This window comes from Corylus avellana, chromosome 4 (assembly GCF_965113065.1).
Source record: "Corylus avellana chromosome 4, dhCorAvel1.hap1.2, whole genome shotgun sequence".
Taxonomy (NCBI): Eukaryota; Viridiplantae; Streptophyta; class Magnoliopsida; order Fagales; family Betulaceae; genus Corylus; species Corylus avellana.
Genome location: NC_142493.1, coordinates 17,230,463 through 17,249,204, shown reverse-complemented (window position 1 = coordinate 17,249,204; position 18,742 = coordinate 17,230,463). Strand labels below are relative to the sequence as shown.

Below are 18,742 nucleotides of genomic sequence, written 5' to 3'. Positions count from 1 at the left end.
ACTCTATTGCCTAGTTGACCAACCGACCTGAGATGTCAGGTTTCTGTAGTGGATGCTCAATGAAGACTTTGATTGTATAAGCTTGAAAATATGGTCGCAATCTTCTGGCTGAATTGACTAGCGCAAAGGCAAGCTTTTTGATTCAAGGATACCTTTCTTTTGCTCCGTGTAAAGCTTTGCTAGTGAAATAAATCGGTCTTTGTGTACCTTCATCTTCTCGTATCAAAGCATAGCTAACCACTGTAGGCAATACTGCTAAATACAAATAAAGGGCTTCCCCGTTGATTGGTCGGCTTAGCAATGGCAGGCTACCAAGATACTCCTTTAGTTGTGAAAAAGTTGCTTCACATTCTAGGCTCTAGGCGAAGGCATTTCTCCAGATTTTGAAAAATGGCAAGCATTTATCTGTCGATCGAGATATAAAACGATTCCAGGTAGCTATTCTCCCAGTGAGTTGCTATAATTGTTTAATACTTCATGGAGCTTGCATTTCCAATACCGCCTTGATCTTCTCAGGGTTAGCCTCGATTCCTCTACTCGATACTATAAATCCTAAGAATTTTCCCGAGGAGATGCCAAAAGTACACTTGGCCTGGTTAAGCTTCATTCTGTTCCTTCGCAGAGTGTGGAAAGCCTCAGTAAGGTCGACGATGTGGCTTTTGGCCTGTATGCTTGTCACCAGCATGTCATCCACATAAAGTTCCATATTTCTCCTGATTTGATCTCAGAACATTTTGTTGACTAGCCTCTAGTAAGTTTCTCCAGGGTTCTTTAAACCGAAGGGCATCACCCTATAGGAATATATATCACTATCTGTCATGAAGGCTGTCTTTTCCTAGTCCAACTCGTGCATGGATATCTGGTTGTATCCCGAGAATGCATCCATGAAGTTGAGTTGTCACACCCCGGTCCCATATTGGGCAGATGAGAAGAAACCCACATAAAGTGGGTGGTTTATAAAGATAGTCTTGGGTGCTAACTCCCACATTGCCTAGTTACTAGGTGAAACTGGGCTTTATAATGAATTCTAGGGAAGCTCCAAATTGACTAATTCTTTTGGAGTAATAGTGCAAATGTGGCTAGTGTTTTTCTCTGGGTCGTAGAACAATGGCACCACCGACTCGCAGCCATACTAACAACACCGAGAATGGTCACACCGAGGGCAACGAGGCCAGAAACGAAGGAAACACCACTGCCAACCAACACCCAGAAGCTTTGACTACGTTGGCGGTGTAACTAGTGAAATTACTAGCAATAGGGACCAATACCCGGCATAAGAGAGGAATGACCAGCGAACAACAGCAAGGGTGTACATTCAAAAAGTTTAATCGGTAACACCCTCTGGTTTTTTAGGGACAACCCGACACAATAGCTACTGAAACCAGGTCTTACAGATGGGGAAGCTGATGGATGTGATGAACTGCACCGAAGAACAAAGGGTCAAGTATGCTACCTTCTACCTCACTATAGGAGCTAAACAATGGTGGACGGCTCATAAGGAACACATTCAACAACGACTAGGTGTAGGAGTAACAATTCCCTAGAAAGACTTCAAGGATACATTCCTAGAGTGATTCTTTCCTCAAACAATCAGACAGGCCTAGGAATTTACAAATTTGGTTCAAGGATCAATGATGGTGGAGCAGTATGTTGCCAAGTTCATTGGACTCTCTCGATTCACACCTTACTTGGTGTCCACAGAAAAGCTCAAAGCAAGAAAGTTTGAAAGAGGGTTACAACCGCGCATCATGAACCAGATTGTGGGATTCAAGATTTGCAAACTAACAGGTCTAATCAATCCTATAACCAAGGAGAGAGCGAGCAACACCCATTGTGCCAGAAGTACGGTACGATGCATACTAGGAATTGCCTCTACGGGCAATCAGGTTGCTTTAAGTGCGGGAAGCCTGGACATATTGCGAGGGATTGTAGGGCTCCTGCCAACAACCAAGCCAAATAGAACCACCCAGAGGGACAAAGAACCACAACACCTACTCGGGTGTATGCTTTGACGTCAAGTGACGCAGCGGCGTCAAATGACGAAGTACTAGGTATTCTCCCTATTTCATCTGGTAGAGCTCTTGTTCTTTTCTATTCATGGGCAACACACTCATTTGTGTCGTATTCCTTTGCTAAGGCCTGCTGTCTGGAGTCTGAAGCCTTAGATGTAAATTTAGTAGTTGCTATACCGATAGGGAGTACAATTTTATGCAACTTAGTAGTTAAGGGTTGTCCTATTCTAGATGAAGACCATGTCATGCCAGTGAATCTCATTATCTTTGCGATGAGTGGGTTTGATATCATTTTAGGCATGGATTGGCTATTCATGTATCATACTTGTATGGCCTATTTCCACAAGGAGATCATGTCCCAACCACAGAGAGCAGCAGAGTTCAAGATTCGGAGAGATCGAAATACCGGCACGCTCAAATTGATATCTGCAGTACAAGCAACCAAACTACTAAGAAGTGAGTGTTCAGGATACTTGGCTTGCGTGATAGAAGAAAAATTGGGATGCAAGATTGAGGAAATACCTATAGTATGGGAATTTATGGACGTTTTCCCAAAAGAGCTGCCAAGGATACCTCCGGATAGGGAGACCGGATTCACCATTAACTTATTACCAGACACTACACCCATATCCAAGGCTCAATACAAAATGGTGCAGCTGGAACTGAAGGAAAAGTTACGAGAACTCTGGACAAGGGTTTTATTCGCCCCAGTGTTTCTCCTTGGGGAGCAGCAGTCCTATTCGTAAAGAAAAAGGATGGGTCGATAAGACTATATATCGACTATCGGGAACTGAATAAGGTGACAGTCAAGAATAGATACCCATTGTCGAGGATTGATGACCTTTTTGACCAGCTCTAAGGGTCACAGGTATTCTCTAAGATTGACCTTCGTTCCGGCTATCACTAACTCAAGATTCAAGGGAAGGATGTACAGAAGACAGCATTCCGAACAAGGTATGGGCATTATGAATTCTTAGTAATGCCTTTTGAGTTAACCAACGCTCCTGCGACTTTCATGGATATGATGAACCAAATTTTTCGAGAGCTTGTCAATCAATGTATGGTGGTATTTATCGATTACATCTTAATCTACTCAAGGATCCGAGAGGAGCACGAGGAGCATTTGTGGACGGTGTTGGGTCTTGAGGAAACACCAAATTTACGCGAAATTTAAGAAATGCGAATTCTGGTTAGACAATGTGACGTTCTTAGGGCACGTTGTCACCAAGGATGGAATTGTAGTGGACCCAGGTAAAGTGGAGGCGATAGATAATTGGGAGAGGCAGTCGAATGCCCATGAGGTGTGAAGTTTCTTAGGTCTTGTTGACTACTATAGGAGATTCGTTGAAGCATTTTCTCGGTTGGTGGCATCATTGACCAGACTCACAAGGAAGAACAAGAAATTCCAGATGTCGAAGGAGTGTGAAGAAAGTTTCGAAGAATTGAAGCAACGTTTAGTCACCGCACAGGTCCTCACTCTCCCATCGGGATCGGATGGATTCGTGATTTATAGTGACGTCTCACACAAAGGGTTGTGTTGTGTACTAATGCATCAAGGGAAGGTAATCGCTTATGCCTCGAGATAGTTGAAAACTTATGAGCACAACTACCTAACTTACGACCTTGAACTCGCTACGGTAGTCTTTGCTCATACGATATGGCGACACTACTTACATGGGGAGCGTTGTGAAATCTACACAGATCATAAAAGCCTGAAATACTTTTTCACCTAGAAAGAGTTTAATATGCGCCAAAGACATTGGCTGGAGCTCCTAAAGACTACGACTGTATGATCAACTACCACCCAAGGAAGGCGGATGTAGTTGCTGATGCTCTTAGTAGAAAAACCATAGCGGGAAGCGTATCTGCCATGTTCATTATGCAACAGGAGCTACTCCTTCACCTTGAGAGGACCAGAGTAGAGATGATGGTGGGGGAAATCCAGTCTTACATGAGTAGCCTAACCTTGGAGCCGACCTTAATGGATCAAATTAGAACCGCCCAGCTATTGGACAACGAATTTATTAGAAGCCACGAAGAAGTGGAAAAAAGGGGTACAATCGGATTTTCACATAGCTGGAGATGGGATATTAAAGTTTCGCAACTAAGTGTGCATTCCCAAGGATGCAGAACTGAAGAGAGTCATCTTGTCAGAAGCCCATCAGTCCCTATATGCAGTCCATCCAGGTAACACCAAGATGTATCGGGATTTACGTAAAAATTATTGGTGGAAAGGAATGACGAAGGATATCGCACGGTATGTAGAACAGTGCCTCACGTGTCAGCAAGTCAAGGCGGAGCACCAAAGACGTGCAGGACCCTTGCAACCCCTACCTAGTCCTGAGTGGAAATGGGAACGTATTTTGATGGATTTCATGTCAGGCTTTCCTCGAGCTCCTAGTGACCAAGATGCAATATGGGTCATTGTTGATCGGTTGACTAAGACTGCACACTTCCTACCCATCAAGATGACCGACAATATGGACCGACTTGCCGAGCTTTACATTAAGGAGATTGTACAATTACATGGTATTCCTGTGTCGATTATGTCGGATCGTGATCCATGATTTGCCTTTAGATTTTGGCGGAGCTTATAAGAAGCACAAGGAACCAAGCTAACCTTTAGCATAGTGTTTCACCCTCAAACATATGGACAGATTGAACGGAAGAGTCAAACCTTGGAGGACATGTTGCAACTATGTGTTTTGGACTTCAAAGGAAGTTGGATTCAGTACCTTCCGTTGATAGAGTTCGCTTACAACAACAACTATTACACTAGCATCGAGATGGCACCCTATGAAGGCTTATATGGGGAGGCGATGTAGGTCGCCATTATACTAGGACGAAGTAGGAGATCGAAAACTACTAGGACCAGAGATTGTTCAATACACATGTGAGAAGATAACAGTGATTAAGTAGAGATTATCAACAGCTCAAAGTCAACAAAAGAGCTATGCTGACGTCAGATGACGAGAACTGGAGTTTGAGGTCGGGACAAAGGTCTTTCTCAAGGTCACCCATATAAAGGGAGTAACGAGGTTCGGAGGAAGAGGGAAGCTAAGCCCCAGATTTGTGGGTCCCTTTGAGATCCTCGAGAAGATTGGCACGATGGCGTATCATTTGGCACTACCACCAAACTTAATAGGGATTCACAACGTATTTCATATATCCATGCTAAGGAAGTATGTCCCGGACCCCATGTACGTATTAGAAAGTGAGCCCCTGCAGATTCAATCCAACATGACTTATGAGGAGACACCAACAAGAATACTAAATAGAAAGGAGCAAGTCCTCAGGAACAAGACTATCTCATTAGTGAAAGTCTCATAGAGTAACCACTCTATGGAAGAAGCTTCATGGGAATTGGAGGAGAGCATGCGGGAGAAGTACCCGTATTTGTTTAAATGAAAGCTAACAAGTATAGCAAGGTGGACGGGCCTCAAAGCGACTCTGGCTCCTCAGGTACTTTCCATGATCGGTTGGTTAGTTTGTTCACCAAATTCCAAGGATGGAATTTTTATAAGGGGGGAGGATTGTGACAATCCTAAGTCCCTTTAGGATATTTTTGTTGACTCATAGGTTTTAAAAATGGTTGGCTTAAGTTAACAATGAGAATAGACCATCGAATAAAAATTAAAAATTAAAAAATTAAACAATAAAATTGTTGTGCAAAAATTTACCTAAATTAATAGGTAAATAATTGTACGTTTTACCTGTAAGTGCACAAGGTCAACATAGTAGTATATGGTGCAAGTATAAGATCATTCCCACTAGGATTTCGGGATTTCCGTTTAAAAATAATTTCCTTAAGTAAAATAAAGATTGAGTTGATAATAATAAAAAGGGTAGGGCTTTGATATCCACCACTAATTATATTCAATTAATATAACAATATGCCAATGCTTTGATCATGTTATGCATATCTAATGTTTGCCAACCTAAGGGCATAGGTGTATACTCCATAAGCTATAGATTTCCCTAAGCAACGAGTTAGGCATGAGTGTATACTCTAATTATTTTCTTTCCTAAAGGATTTAGCATGATATATATTAAGTTGTTCTTTAGTAAAGCATATGTTCTATGGAAATCGACAAACACACGGGGCCGAGGGCATGGGTGTATACTCCCGGTTCCCCATGTTGATTAACCCAAGAATCGCGGTGTGGATTCTTTTGTTACTTAAGTTAAACCCAGGACTCGATCATTCAAATTGATCTAACTAACTAGTCCATACCACATGCACATGTTGATCAGGCACACACATATGAGGAATTCATGCAAGCAGGTATTAATCAAGTTAAATAGCACAACAAGATCATCATAAAGGCGCCAATATTGAAATATTAATTAATCATAACTAGGGCTTCAATCTAGCCTACTAATAAATTAGCTACACATAGAGTTGATGTTAAACATCTTCATAAAATAAAATAAAGAAAAGAAAAGAATAAACCCGAGACTTGAACTTCAAGAGCTCATCTTCTTCTCCTTCTCAAGTATATCAATTCTAGAGGCTTAAGGGTCTATTTATAGGTTTTAGAAGTCCTGGACAAAGTAGTAAACCTAGGGAATTCGTAGGGTTTTGAGACCTATTACAATTGGGAGTTGGAAAATCCTAATATGGAAAGAATGATAATCTAGCCGCCACTTGATATGTCTCCTGCGCACGGGTGCGCTCGATCGCAAGTCTGCGATCCATCCTTCTTTTAGCATGCGATCGATTCTTCTTTTAGCATGCGCTCGATCGCTCCCAGCCTGCTTTATGCTGTGTCCTCTCGGGTACTGTGCTCGATCGCAGGTTCCCTGCGATTGATCGCAGTACCAGGGAGCTCCAATTTTCTCCATCTTCTCTTTTGAGCTCAAATTACCTAGTTTTACTTCATTTTCTTCCAAAAGCCTGTAAAAGTATGAAAAACACAAAAATGAATTAAAATGGCCTAATTAATTAAAACCAAAAGATTAAAACATGCAAGTTAAGGGCTGGAAATATGAATATTTTAGCACTTATCAAAAATTAAACAATAATAATAATAATAATAATAATAATAAAGTAAAGATATAAGAATAAAAACCCTAAGTGCCGCCTATCAAAGAAGCCCTAAGCTGTTGCCTATCCTTAAAACCCTTTCGTGTCTCTCTTTTGTCAAACCTATTTAACTGAATAAGACAAACCCTAGAGGAGACAGCTGCTCTCATACTCCTTTAGGTCTCTCTCTCTCTCTCTGTACTTCATTCACACAAAGTCTAAGTGCTCTCCCCTCCTCAACGTGCATGTCAGTTATGACTCCTTGGACTCACAACTTTCTTTTTCCTCTTCTTCCATATATACATTCAGAACACAAGTGGGTCAAGTTTCTTTTGTTATTATTGTTGCCTTGGTTGCCGTGTTGTCTTGTAGTGGAAAAGAAAGATTTTTGTTAACCCCTTCACATGCTGCCATATCTCACACCTACTTTGTCTTTTGTGGGAATAAGTTATTACCACGTGCTATGCTTATATGTTGAACCTAACCCTCTTTGTTAATGTTTAAACTATAGTAAAATCTTACTATAGTTTCTGCCTACACTCAAGCCATAGACCTGTAAATAATCAATGCCATATATATATATATATATATATATATATATATATAGGGGAAACTTCACTAAGGGCCCCCAAACTTTCACCCGTTTTGAAATACCCCCCCTTAACTTCAAAATCTCTCAATTTAGTCTCCTGAACTTTCAATTGCTCTCAATTTGGACCCTTCCGTTAATTTTAGCCGTTAAAAATTCAAAAAAAGACCAAAATATCCCTGATTTTTGTTTTTTTTTTTTTAAATAAAAAAACGTTTTAGAAGTTAAAATTTTATACAAAAGTCAGGGGTATAAACATCATGTGACGTTTAAAATTTGATGAAGAGATCCAAATTGAAAGCAATTGAAAGTTCAGGGGACTAAATTGAGAGATTTTGAAGTTCATGAGGGGTATTTCAAAACGGGTGAAAGTTTGGGGGGTCCTTAATGAAGTTTCCCCATATATATATAATGATGTAAAGTATTTATAAATATATACCTATGTAATACCTTAAGGTATGAAGATATAAAAATGCTGATTTGAGGTATTTCTAAACATATACATATGAAGTGCTTTAAAATATATAAATACACATAAAGATTCAGAGCGTTCATATATATATGGGAGTACTACGAAATAAAATAAATTCTGGAATTTTATTGGGAAGCATACCTAAATACCTCAATATGTTCATTCTCAATTGATTAGCAAGCCAACTCATAATAGTAATAGAATGCTTTACTGTGACATGTATAAGGGTAGTAACGTGTCTGTATTTCCTTCAAGAGATTAGTTAGCAGTCAAAGGAAATTTTTAATTGTAGTCAAGAGGTAAGTGAATTTACTATCACTTCCAAAAATTATCATGTCATGCTCTTTATAAAATTTTGTTTCAAACTGCAAATGATCATAAAGAAATTTTGAGAAAATGATGGTAAACCCTCTTACATGTTGCCCTAAGATGTACCTAGAAAAGTATAAAGAAAGTACAAGAAATGAGAAAAGAGTGTTATAAAATGAGAGCACATGTAGGGAGGAGTGTATTTTTGGCCCCAAGAGAAACAAGAGAGAAGCTCGGTACCGATGCTAAGGATGGAGGTGTAACCGCTGAAAGAGGCTCTGCCAGAAGGTGGTTCCATCATTTTTGCCATGTGATAAGTGCTAGAATATTCATATTTTCAGCCCTTAACTTGCATGTTTTAATCCTTTAGTTTTGGTTAATTAAGCCATTTTACTTCCTTTTTGTATTTTCTTTGTTTTATAGGCTTTTGGAAGAAAATAAAGCGTTTCTGGAAAAATTCCAAGCTTAAAGGGCAAATTGGGAAGATCTAGAAGATATGATTAAGCTTAACCAATCATGGTTAAAGTTTAATCAAATAAAGGAAAGGATTAATTCGAAATTTCTCAATTTGAAGTCAAATCGGATTGGATGCAAAATTGGATTCTGAATACGTCTCGGTATTTTGGCCATAACTTTCAGCTCAGATATCCGATTGAGGTGATTCAAGCGGCATTGGAAAGATAACTCAAACTTATACAATTCATTGTGAAATATAATTTTCCCAATTCGGAGCGCCACAAGGCCAAAATCACGCCGCAAGATAGGACCGCAATTCTGGGCGAATCCTATTCCGATTTGGGCTTAGGTTTTCTTTAACCTAATTGGGCTTGGACTTAAATTTCCGAAATTCCTAGGATTACTAGGGCTTCTAGGACTCTCCTAAGCCCTATAAATAGACCTCTAAGCCTTACAATTGGGGGATCAGACGAAGACGCGCCGGGGGCGCCGTTCTTGGTCGCTTTCCTTGTTTTCTGGATTTTTGTAGCTTGGAACTCGAATTCTTTTGTAAGTTTTTAATTTTAATGAAGTAATTTAGTTTCTTTATGATTTCTTTTGTCATGAGAGGCTAATTTTTCAACTAAGGTTGAAGATGAAGCCTCACCATTGATTAGTTTTATATTTTTACGTTTCGTTCGTACAAATCCGTCGTTTAATGTAATGTATGTTCGTTTCAGTTCAATTGTGTGACAAAATTGTGATTGATTGTTGTTTATAAATCATGAAAATGTTGGATATTCGTTGTGTTTCATCCAACGGATACATCGAATGATTTGATTGAGACTTATATCCATTGTGATTTACGGATACAATGGATGATTTGATCTCAATTGGATATTCGTTGTGATTTGTAATAGAGATGGATTCATCGAATGATTCAATTGGTTTATAAAAAAACAATAGAACATATATAGGGTTTAATTGTTTGTCGGATGCATGAATGAAAACATAAGAATGTATGCTTTGATTTGGTGAGGTGAATTCTAAAACCTTAGTCGTTTATCTTTTGGTTATTTTTATTTTATTTAGTTTATGTTAGTTTATTTTCAAAATCAAAATCATTTGGAACTAGGTTAAGATATAATTGATTTAGATAGAAGTTAAATTTCACAAACACAATTCCCTGTGGATCGACCTCGCACTTGCACACACACTATATTGCACACGACTCGTGCGCTTGCGAGTACAATTAAATTTGTACATCACCATGCTAAGTGTACCTAGAGTTAATCGGCTGGCCAAGGGGATGGGGCTGTGGCCATAGTATCTCATCCCAAGTTGCAAGGGCCGCACAACCCTAGTATATAGGGGTAACAGTATACATGGGCCCTAGTATGAGATAAAGACTATCAACCATTTTATTGATGATAATGTATTTTATGTGCTTTCTGATTTTTCTTAATAATTACAAATGGTATCAGAGGCATTGCCTAGCTTGAGATGGGGGGAGTGTGCACAAGCTCATGAAGGTAGCTAGTGGGCAGTCGCGGGGACACCAAGAATGGGCTAATCCCATGAGGGTCGCCAGCGGGGATGCTAGATCCTTAGAGGGGGTGATTGTGGCGTCCCACATTGCTTGGGTATGGAGATGGGGATGTAATTAAATATATATGTACACCCTTAATGACAACAACGTGTTTTAAAGCCGTGATGCTCATGATCCCATCAGAACTTCGCAGTTAAGCATGCTTCTGCAAGAGTAGTACCAGGATGGGTGACCTCTTGGAAGTCTAGAGTGGAGGAGCCAAAAGTGGACAATATTTTGTGTCATTGGGGTAGGGTGTTACATGAGCAACTCATTCCCGGATGTTGAATCGACTAGTAGATCTATCAGAGGTAATGGATAATGATCCTTCGACCTGGCTTTATTCAGATCAGTGAAATCAACACACATTTGCCACTTACCATTTGATTTCTTTACTAGAACGACATTCACTAGCCAGGTTGTATACTATACTTCTTTGATGAATCCAGCGTCATATAATTTATTCACTTCTTCGGCAGCTGCTTTACGTTTTTCTGCGGAGTACCCCCATTCTTTTCTGTTTTACCAATTTATAGCTTGGGTCTGCATTTAGTTTGTGAACCATAACCGAGGGTGATATTCCTGGCATATCTTCATGACGCCATGCAAACACATCACCATTTTTCTGAAGAAAAGATACCAGATCCTTCTTTATGATCGAGTCAAGCTGTTAACCAACCCTGACTTTTCTATCTAGTTCGCCGATTGGGAATTTTTCCAATTCTTCAATCGGCTCCCCTCCCTGTAATTGCTATTCATCCTCTCAGTTTCGTGGTCTTGAGCTGCTTGCTTCAGGGCATTCCTTCATAGCTACATTGTAGCATTGGCGAGCTACTCGCTGGTCTCCTCTTACTTCTCCAACTCCATTCTCCGTTGGAAACTTCATATTCAAATGTGGGGTTGAAGTTATGGCCCTAAATTCATTGAGAGCTGTCCGGCCGATAATTGCATTGTACCAGAATGGTCAATCGACCAACAGGAATTTTACCATCACGATTGCCTGTCTTGGGTATGACCCAGCGGTGACAGGTAATTCGATCGATCCGACCGGTTGAACTTGCTCCCCTATGAACCCCATTAGTGGGTATTGGCAAGGCATGATCTTTTCTCGCCCGAGGTTCATTTTTTCAAATATCAACGAGTACAGTATGTCAATTGAACTTCCATTATCCACCAAGATGCGATGGATGCTGTGATTTGCTACCGTTAATGTAACCACCAAGGCATTAGAGTGTGAGAAAATCATTCCTTCGTAATCCGCGTTGGAGAAGCCTATGACCAACGAATCCCTTCGTGACTGCTTCATTGGTCTTTCGATCGCATATGCTCCATGAGAACATGCTTGTCGAGCGTAGGGTTTCCTTACGGACTTTGATTCTCCACCGCCGGCAAATCATCCTATGATAGTGTGAATCTCGGGAGCTTCTGTCTGCTGTTGTGGTTCCCAACAATTTTGACTACGTCTTCTTTGATGGTCATCTCTCCTTTCTCTACTATTTCGACGATTTTGGCTTCTACCTCGACCCCAATCTTCTCTTCTCGGGCTAGGATGTGTCGGGTGTCTATCCTCCCTTACTCTTCGATTTTGGACTTCTTGTAGGTTTCCCTCCCTGCCATTATTGTTTTTGTTTACATCTTTATGCTTGTCTAGAAAATGCACTAGCTTGCCATTCTTTATGAATTTTTCTATCATAAGGCCCAGTGCTATGCATACTTCTATGTAATGTCCATTTGCCTCATGGAACTTGCAGTATCTGTTCAATTTTTGTGGTGGTGGAACCCCCAAGATTCTGGGTGGCCTTCTGAATTCTGGATCCTTCTTTATTTCCATTAAGACCTTGGAAATATTTGCATTGAAAGGAGTAAAATCGAAATCATTAAACCTCTTTTTGTTTGCTATAAGCTCATCCTCTACTCTCCTGAATTCTTTTCTCTTCTTTTCTTCAGGCTTTTGGTATGATATCCTGGCCGCCTTCATTTCCTTTATAGTTTCCTTTTCATTAATAAGCTCCTTCACCTTGTCTAGCAGTGTTTGGAGGTTATCTGGTTGCCTTCGAGCAAGTTTTTGCATAATCGGTTCCTCGAGTGAGATGCCTTGGTAAATTGCGGAGAATATGACTCCGTCGGTTGGGTCTTCTACTTTAAGCTTCTCCAAATAAAAATTGAATCATGAATTCTTTCAAGCTCTCTCCTTCACGTTGGTGAAGTGTCAAAAGATATCCAGAAGGCTTCTTCCTTTCCTGGGATCCAAAAAATTGGCTCAAAAATATCCGAGCGAGTTCTTCAAAGGTGCTAATGGAATTAGGTGCTAAGCCTCGGAACCATTCCCTAGCATTCCCGTAGGGTCATGGGAAAAGCTCTGCAAGCTACCGCATCGGGCGTTGCATGGAAGGCCAAATGCATTATGTAATTTTCCAAGTGTTTAGTCGGGTCCCCATCACCGCTGTAACTTGGGATTTGAGGAACTTTGAACTTGTTGGGAAGTTGATGGTAGGGGTGTCAATGCGGGCGGTTTTTAACCATTAACCGTTATAATCGCCACTCGCTAACCGTTTAACCGCTTAACTGTATTAACCGCTAACCGCCTAACCGCTATAACCGCCTAACGGTTATTGGGTTTACTAACCGTAACCGCTAACCGCTTTTTAAATAATATATTTCTATAATTATAATTATAAAAATATTTATACATATAACATAATCACTTGATCATTAAATCACAATTTTTTAGAAAAATAATTAAATCACAATTTGAGTATTAATATATTATAACTATAATTTATATGATTATATCACATGATCAATTGATCATTAAATCATTTGATTATATAATAACAAATTATACATATATAATATGACATAACTCATAAGTATACCAATTCATACTAATACAACAATTAAATGTCTAGAGACTTATTTCCAATGTATGTTATAAACTTATAAGTCTATATAAGTCTACATATGCATCTGAATAATATGAATGTATAATATCAATACTTAATCATATGATTCAATGACAATTCAAATACTTTATTCAAGATTCAAGTGAATAATATTATTAATGTACAATGATGATATAATTCGTATAATATCAAATTAAGTAATTGACATTAGATTAAACAATGACCAATGTGTTACTTATAAACACAATTTAAGTATTAATGTATTATCATTATATGTTGTAACAGTTGTCTGAATTTTGAACTTTTTTTTATATGTTGTGTTGAATTTTTTTTTAAAAAAAAAAAAAGTTAACCGGTTATGATTTAATATTTAAGGAATTTTTTTTAAAGTACAAGTAAATGTAAATTTTGGGTCAAATATTTTTTATTTTTCAATATGGGCTCTTTTATAGCAATTGGGCCTAAGAAGACACTTAAAAAAAAATGAGGGTAAAAAAAAAGCTGAAAAACGCCCAAAAAGCCCTAAATAAAGCCCAAAAAGGCAAAAAAAAAAAAAGCCCAATTTTGAAAAAGCGGTTAGCGGGCGGTTACCTATTTCACTAACCACTAACCGGTGGTTAACGGATAACTGTTAACCGCTAGGCGGTTAGCAGTTGCGGTTAGTGAAATCTACTAACCGCTAAGGCGGTTACGGTTAGCGGTTATTGCCAATAACCGCTAACCGTAACTGCCTTGACACCCCTAGTTGATGGTCGGTCACCTGTTTGGTGAATGGCATCTATGTTCCTGCAAAAAATTTGCTAACCACATCGGCTTTATGCCTTTCCTTTCGCTCATTTGCCGCACACCGCATTGCCAATTTTGCCAAGGCCTTGTTTACTTCGTCTTGTTGGGTAGTGACCGGTTGATTCTACTGGTCAGCCAATGGTTAGTCTTTCTTAGGATCCGCTATTTTCTAAGAACCGCCTTCTTTCTTAGTGTTTTCTCGATTGCTATGCTCTAGGTTGCTTTTTTCTCTTCGGTTATCTTCCTTGTTGTCATCCTCCCAACGACTACCTTCGCGATTGTGATGATGACTATCCACCTGATGACTATGACCATCATAATGATAGTTGTGATCCCCTTGCTCTTCTAAATGTTTGTTTTGGTTAACCTCGGAATGAGATTGTGTCAGAAAACGGGGGTGCAACTCCTCATTCTTTTGAATCAAGAGGGTTACTTGAGCCTCCAAGGCTGCAATATGTTCCCTGTCTCCTCCATTTTGGGGAATTGGTGGTGGCCGCTGATTGGCCTGAATTGCTAATTCTTCACGGTAAGCTTGACTTTTGGACCTTGTATTCACCATCGCGGATTTTAATTTTGCAAGAACGAGAAGCTTTCCCATAGACGACGCCAAATTGTTAAAACAATTTCTGGTTTGGTGAATTCAAGGGGAAGAAGTTTGTTTCTCCAATGCAAGATTGTCTCGTTGTTGATGCTCCTTGATACTGTTCGATCCCTTCCTTATTTATAGTGTAGCTAGTAAAGAGAGAATGATTACCAAGCGGAGGATCCAGGATTGAGCGCAGCCACTAGTGAATGAATGATAACTAGGCGGAGAATCCGAGATTGAGTGTAATCGCTGGTGCATGAATGATAACCGTTTAAAGAGTTAAGGATGCTCGGGCATAATTGATGGAGAATTGATGAGTTCCATATGTAACTGATGAAGAACTTGATGACACGATCTTTTGTTTACAGTAGCCGAGTATAACACTCAAACATCTCTACCTCCACATAATGTCGATTAATGCTCATTAATTTGTAACAGACAATTTGCCTTTATAGACATTGAATAGCTTTGCTCTGACCATATATGTAACCCCGAATATAGCCTTCCCGAGGATAGTATAGAGATGTGGAACAATTCTTGGTCATATGAATAGTTGATCCTTTGGGCCGACATTGAATAAGCAGAGGCCCCAGGCCCATTCTAACATCTGTTGATGGTCCGAGCCAATTGGCTTTAGTCATATAAATATGTATAACAGCTCCTAATGAACCGAGAACCCTTGTTAATCCTTTGACTAAGCTAATCACGGCCTAGTAATTACCCGGAGCACTACACTTCAAAATGGCACTGTTTTACCTTCATATTAAAAACCCTAAATGTCATTGTTTTGCAATTATTTTTAATATTAAAAAGACGAGGGCTTGGTTAGAAATTTTCATAAATATAAAAACATTTTTGTCACCACCTTTAACTTATGTTGAAAAGCTTAAACCACTTCTGACGTACTCCACTTATCGTCGAAAGCCAACCTACACAAATTTTATCTCAATTTGTTGTTCGTTACTATTTTAAAAGCATAGAAAAAAATCCATTGTTGATTGCATTGGTTACGAGTGACATAAGAGTTTCTTTATTGTAATATAAGTCATTTACTAATGAGTAATGTTACATATATAAAAATTTTACAACCTTTTTTTTAGAAAAACTTTAAAGACATGTATTACATATGAATGGAGACACATTAAGTGTAACGCCCTCAAAACTGACCTTGACCAGCCTAGCAGGGTTATTGGCAATTACCCCACTTAAACCAACTGGTGGCTAAATTAGGAATCGCCTCTCTAAGTATTATCAGAGTTAATGCATAGAAATGTGAAATAAATCTGAGAAAAACTATAATCATTACAGTACAAGTATATTCCTCAAATAAAAACATGGAGCAACTAATCAATAATAAAAGGCAAACCTAATAACTTCATGAGGGATCTTAATATAAAAGCTGTGGTGGCTATCACGCCACTCCTGAGTCCTAGTAACAAGCTTCCTGAAAGGGTAATAACAATGTAAGTCTAATGACTTAATAAGTAAACCTCACAATTGGATATAACATGAGCTCATTATTAAGCAAAAATAAACGTGCAGTTTTGGTAAACATTTAAAAGAGTTCTTGTTTCCATTAATACACCTTGGAAATATTGTTTGGTATGGTAAAAGGTAGTGTACTCCCGATGGCAAGTGCCTAAGTATTTTAATGCATAAAAACTAATGCTTTATAGGTCTTAACTCTCATGTATGGTCCACCTGAGATATTACCCCTTCTCAGCAGGGTTTGCGCTATCCCGAAGGACCTGTAATACAATACCGGTGCCCCGGCTATTGTACGCTACCATCCACTACTAGTGGCGCGACCAAGTCCGACCTCTAGTGGCCCACACCACTAATGATTTCCTTGCTATAGTGGCCAACCATTTGGCAATGGGTGCACCGCTCACAAAAATCACTAGATCCAAGGCCCACACACACTTGACCATAGAATGAAGTCTACATAGTAAGCCCATGGACATTATTCCACACATACCGGTGTACCATGTCATACGATGCATTTTATCAACTAGATATTAAAGCAATTACCAAGTTATTACAAAAAGTAAACATGCTCATATCATACGCGTGGTCAGTCAACTGACATATCCCACATTTTTAAGGAAAGTGTTCGTAAGTGTTTGCACGACCTATCATTATAAGCAGTACTAGAGAACTCTACGAGGTTCCATCTAACTAAAAAGGGCTGCTAAAACCTTGCGCCACGTAACAGGGATTAAGGGGCGAGTGGCTTGCTCTCTGGATGAGCACTTGTTCCCCAAGGCGAACGTTCGGCCAAGGAGTAAAGCCCAACCCAAAAATCCTAAAATGTGTGCTAGGTTTCTATTTTAAGAAAGCTATAGGTTGGTACATCTCTTCCTAGGCTCAAAATAAACACAAGTACCACAAAAAAACACAACACAAAGAATCAAAGAGGTGTTTAAAAGCCTTTTGAAAACACTTCTTCCTCTTTTTAAGAAATAGGCACATCCAAGTGCAAAACATACAACTTTAAAGGAAACAAAGGTGATTTGAAAAACCTTTTCGAAATCATTCTTGTTTTATGAAGAAAGGCACAAAGACTTGTTATAGCAAAAACTTGAAACTTTAAAGAGAATGATGTTTCTCTCTTCTCCATGGTTACTCACAACCTCACACACACTCAAGAATCAAGGCAACATGGTTTCTCTAAGGCTTAGGAGGCAAAATGAAGGCTGAGGTCAAATGGAGGTGGGGTGTTTATAGGGGAAGGAAGCTGAGGGCAAAATGGGCATTCTATCAAAAAGGAACGAGCACTCGTGTGGTCCCCGGTCAAGCGCTCCTGTACTGTTCACAATGAGCCAAAAATGCTTTTCAGGTCCTACGCAATCAGATCCATGTCCTCAAAAATTACTCGAATCAGATCCTGCGCAATCACCCACGTCTACTCCGAAGGCATCTTCGTCTAAGCTAGTTAAACCGCACAATTATTCGTAATGGAGGGGGTAAAACATAAAATAAAGGGGTAAGTCTAAAGACTTAGTGAATGTTAACGCATATAATGCCCATGCAAGTTTTTGTAATGAACTCTGATTTTTATAAAGTATGCAACAGTTCTAATATGACAAATTTGCATAGGTGTGATATAGATATATGATAGATGCATATGATATGGAGCAACAGTCATAGTTTAACAGTATAATCTACCCGAGATATTACCCCTTCTCAGCAGGGTTGACACTGTCCCAAGTGACCTGTAATACAACACTGGTGCCCCGGATATTGTACGCTACCGTCCATCCTATTAATGGCATGATCGAGTCCGACCTCGGGTGACTGCCCGTTAAGGCTATGCCAGTTACGAAACAACCAATGGATCCAAGGCCCATACAACACACACATTTGACCATAAAGTTAACATGTATAGTAAGCCCATGGCCATTATACCGCATGTATCGGTGTACCATATCATACAATGCAATTTATTTTGTCTATATGTTACATGCATACTTTTTACAAGTCTCACTTTGTTAACATATTCAGCATAACGTTTTTCTCAAAAATGCCAGAGTTCATGTGTAGCAAGTGTAAATCATAAGAGTTACAAATATGCATGTTTTGGTACACAAAATAGTCGTGTAGTCATGAAAAATAACAGCGAGCATTTTGTGAGTTAAAAATCACATGAGTCGTATAAATTCTCCGAATACTCCTCCTAAAGGTCCGGGTTCCCCAAATATGTGGAAAACCTTCTATTAATCCTAATTCCACTGAAACAACTCTATAACAAGAAAAATGGGGCTATCGGATGGCCGACCAAAATAGCGTTCCCTGGAATGCTTCAGACCATATGTCTGAGCTCGATACCGTACGTCCGCTCCGAAGGATTTCAGGTAGAACCTTATTTTGTCCATTCGTCCTCCTATCCTCCCAAATGGATTTCTAAGGCTACCAAAAGGCTTTCTAAGACTACCTATCTCAAAAAATGTCTTCATGCAAAACAAAACACGCTAAATCAAGATAAACTACTAAACTGCCAAGATTAAAGCATAACCTAGCTAGAAACTCAAAATCA

At 39.3% G+C, this 18,742-nt stretch overlaps 1 pseudogene; it reads right to left on the bottom strand.

The window, feature by feature from the left end:
• Window positions 1-11,824: 11,824 nt before the first annotated feature.
• On the bottom strand, window positions 11,825-14,187 carry LOC148586383 (uncharacterized; annotated as a pseudogene).
• Between the last annotated feature and the right edge of the window lie 4,555 nt (window positions 14,188-18,742).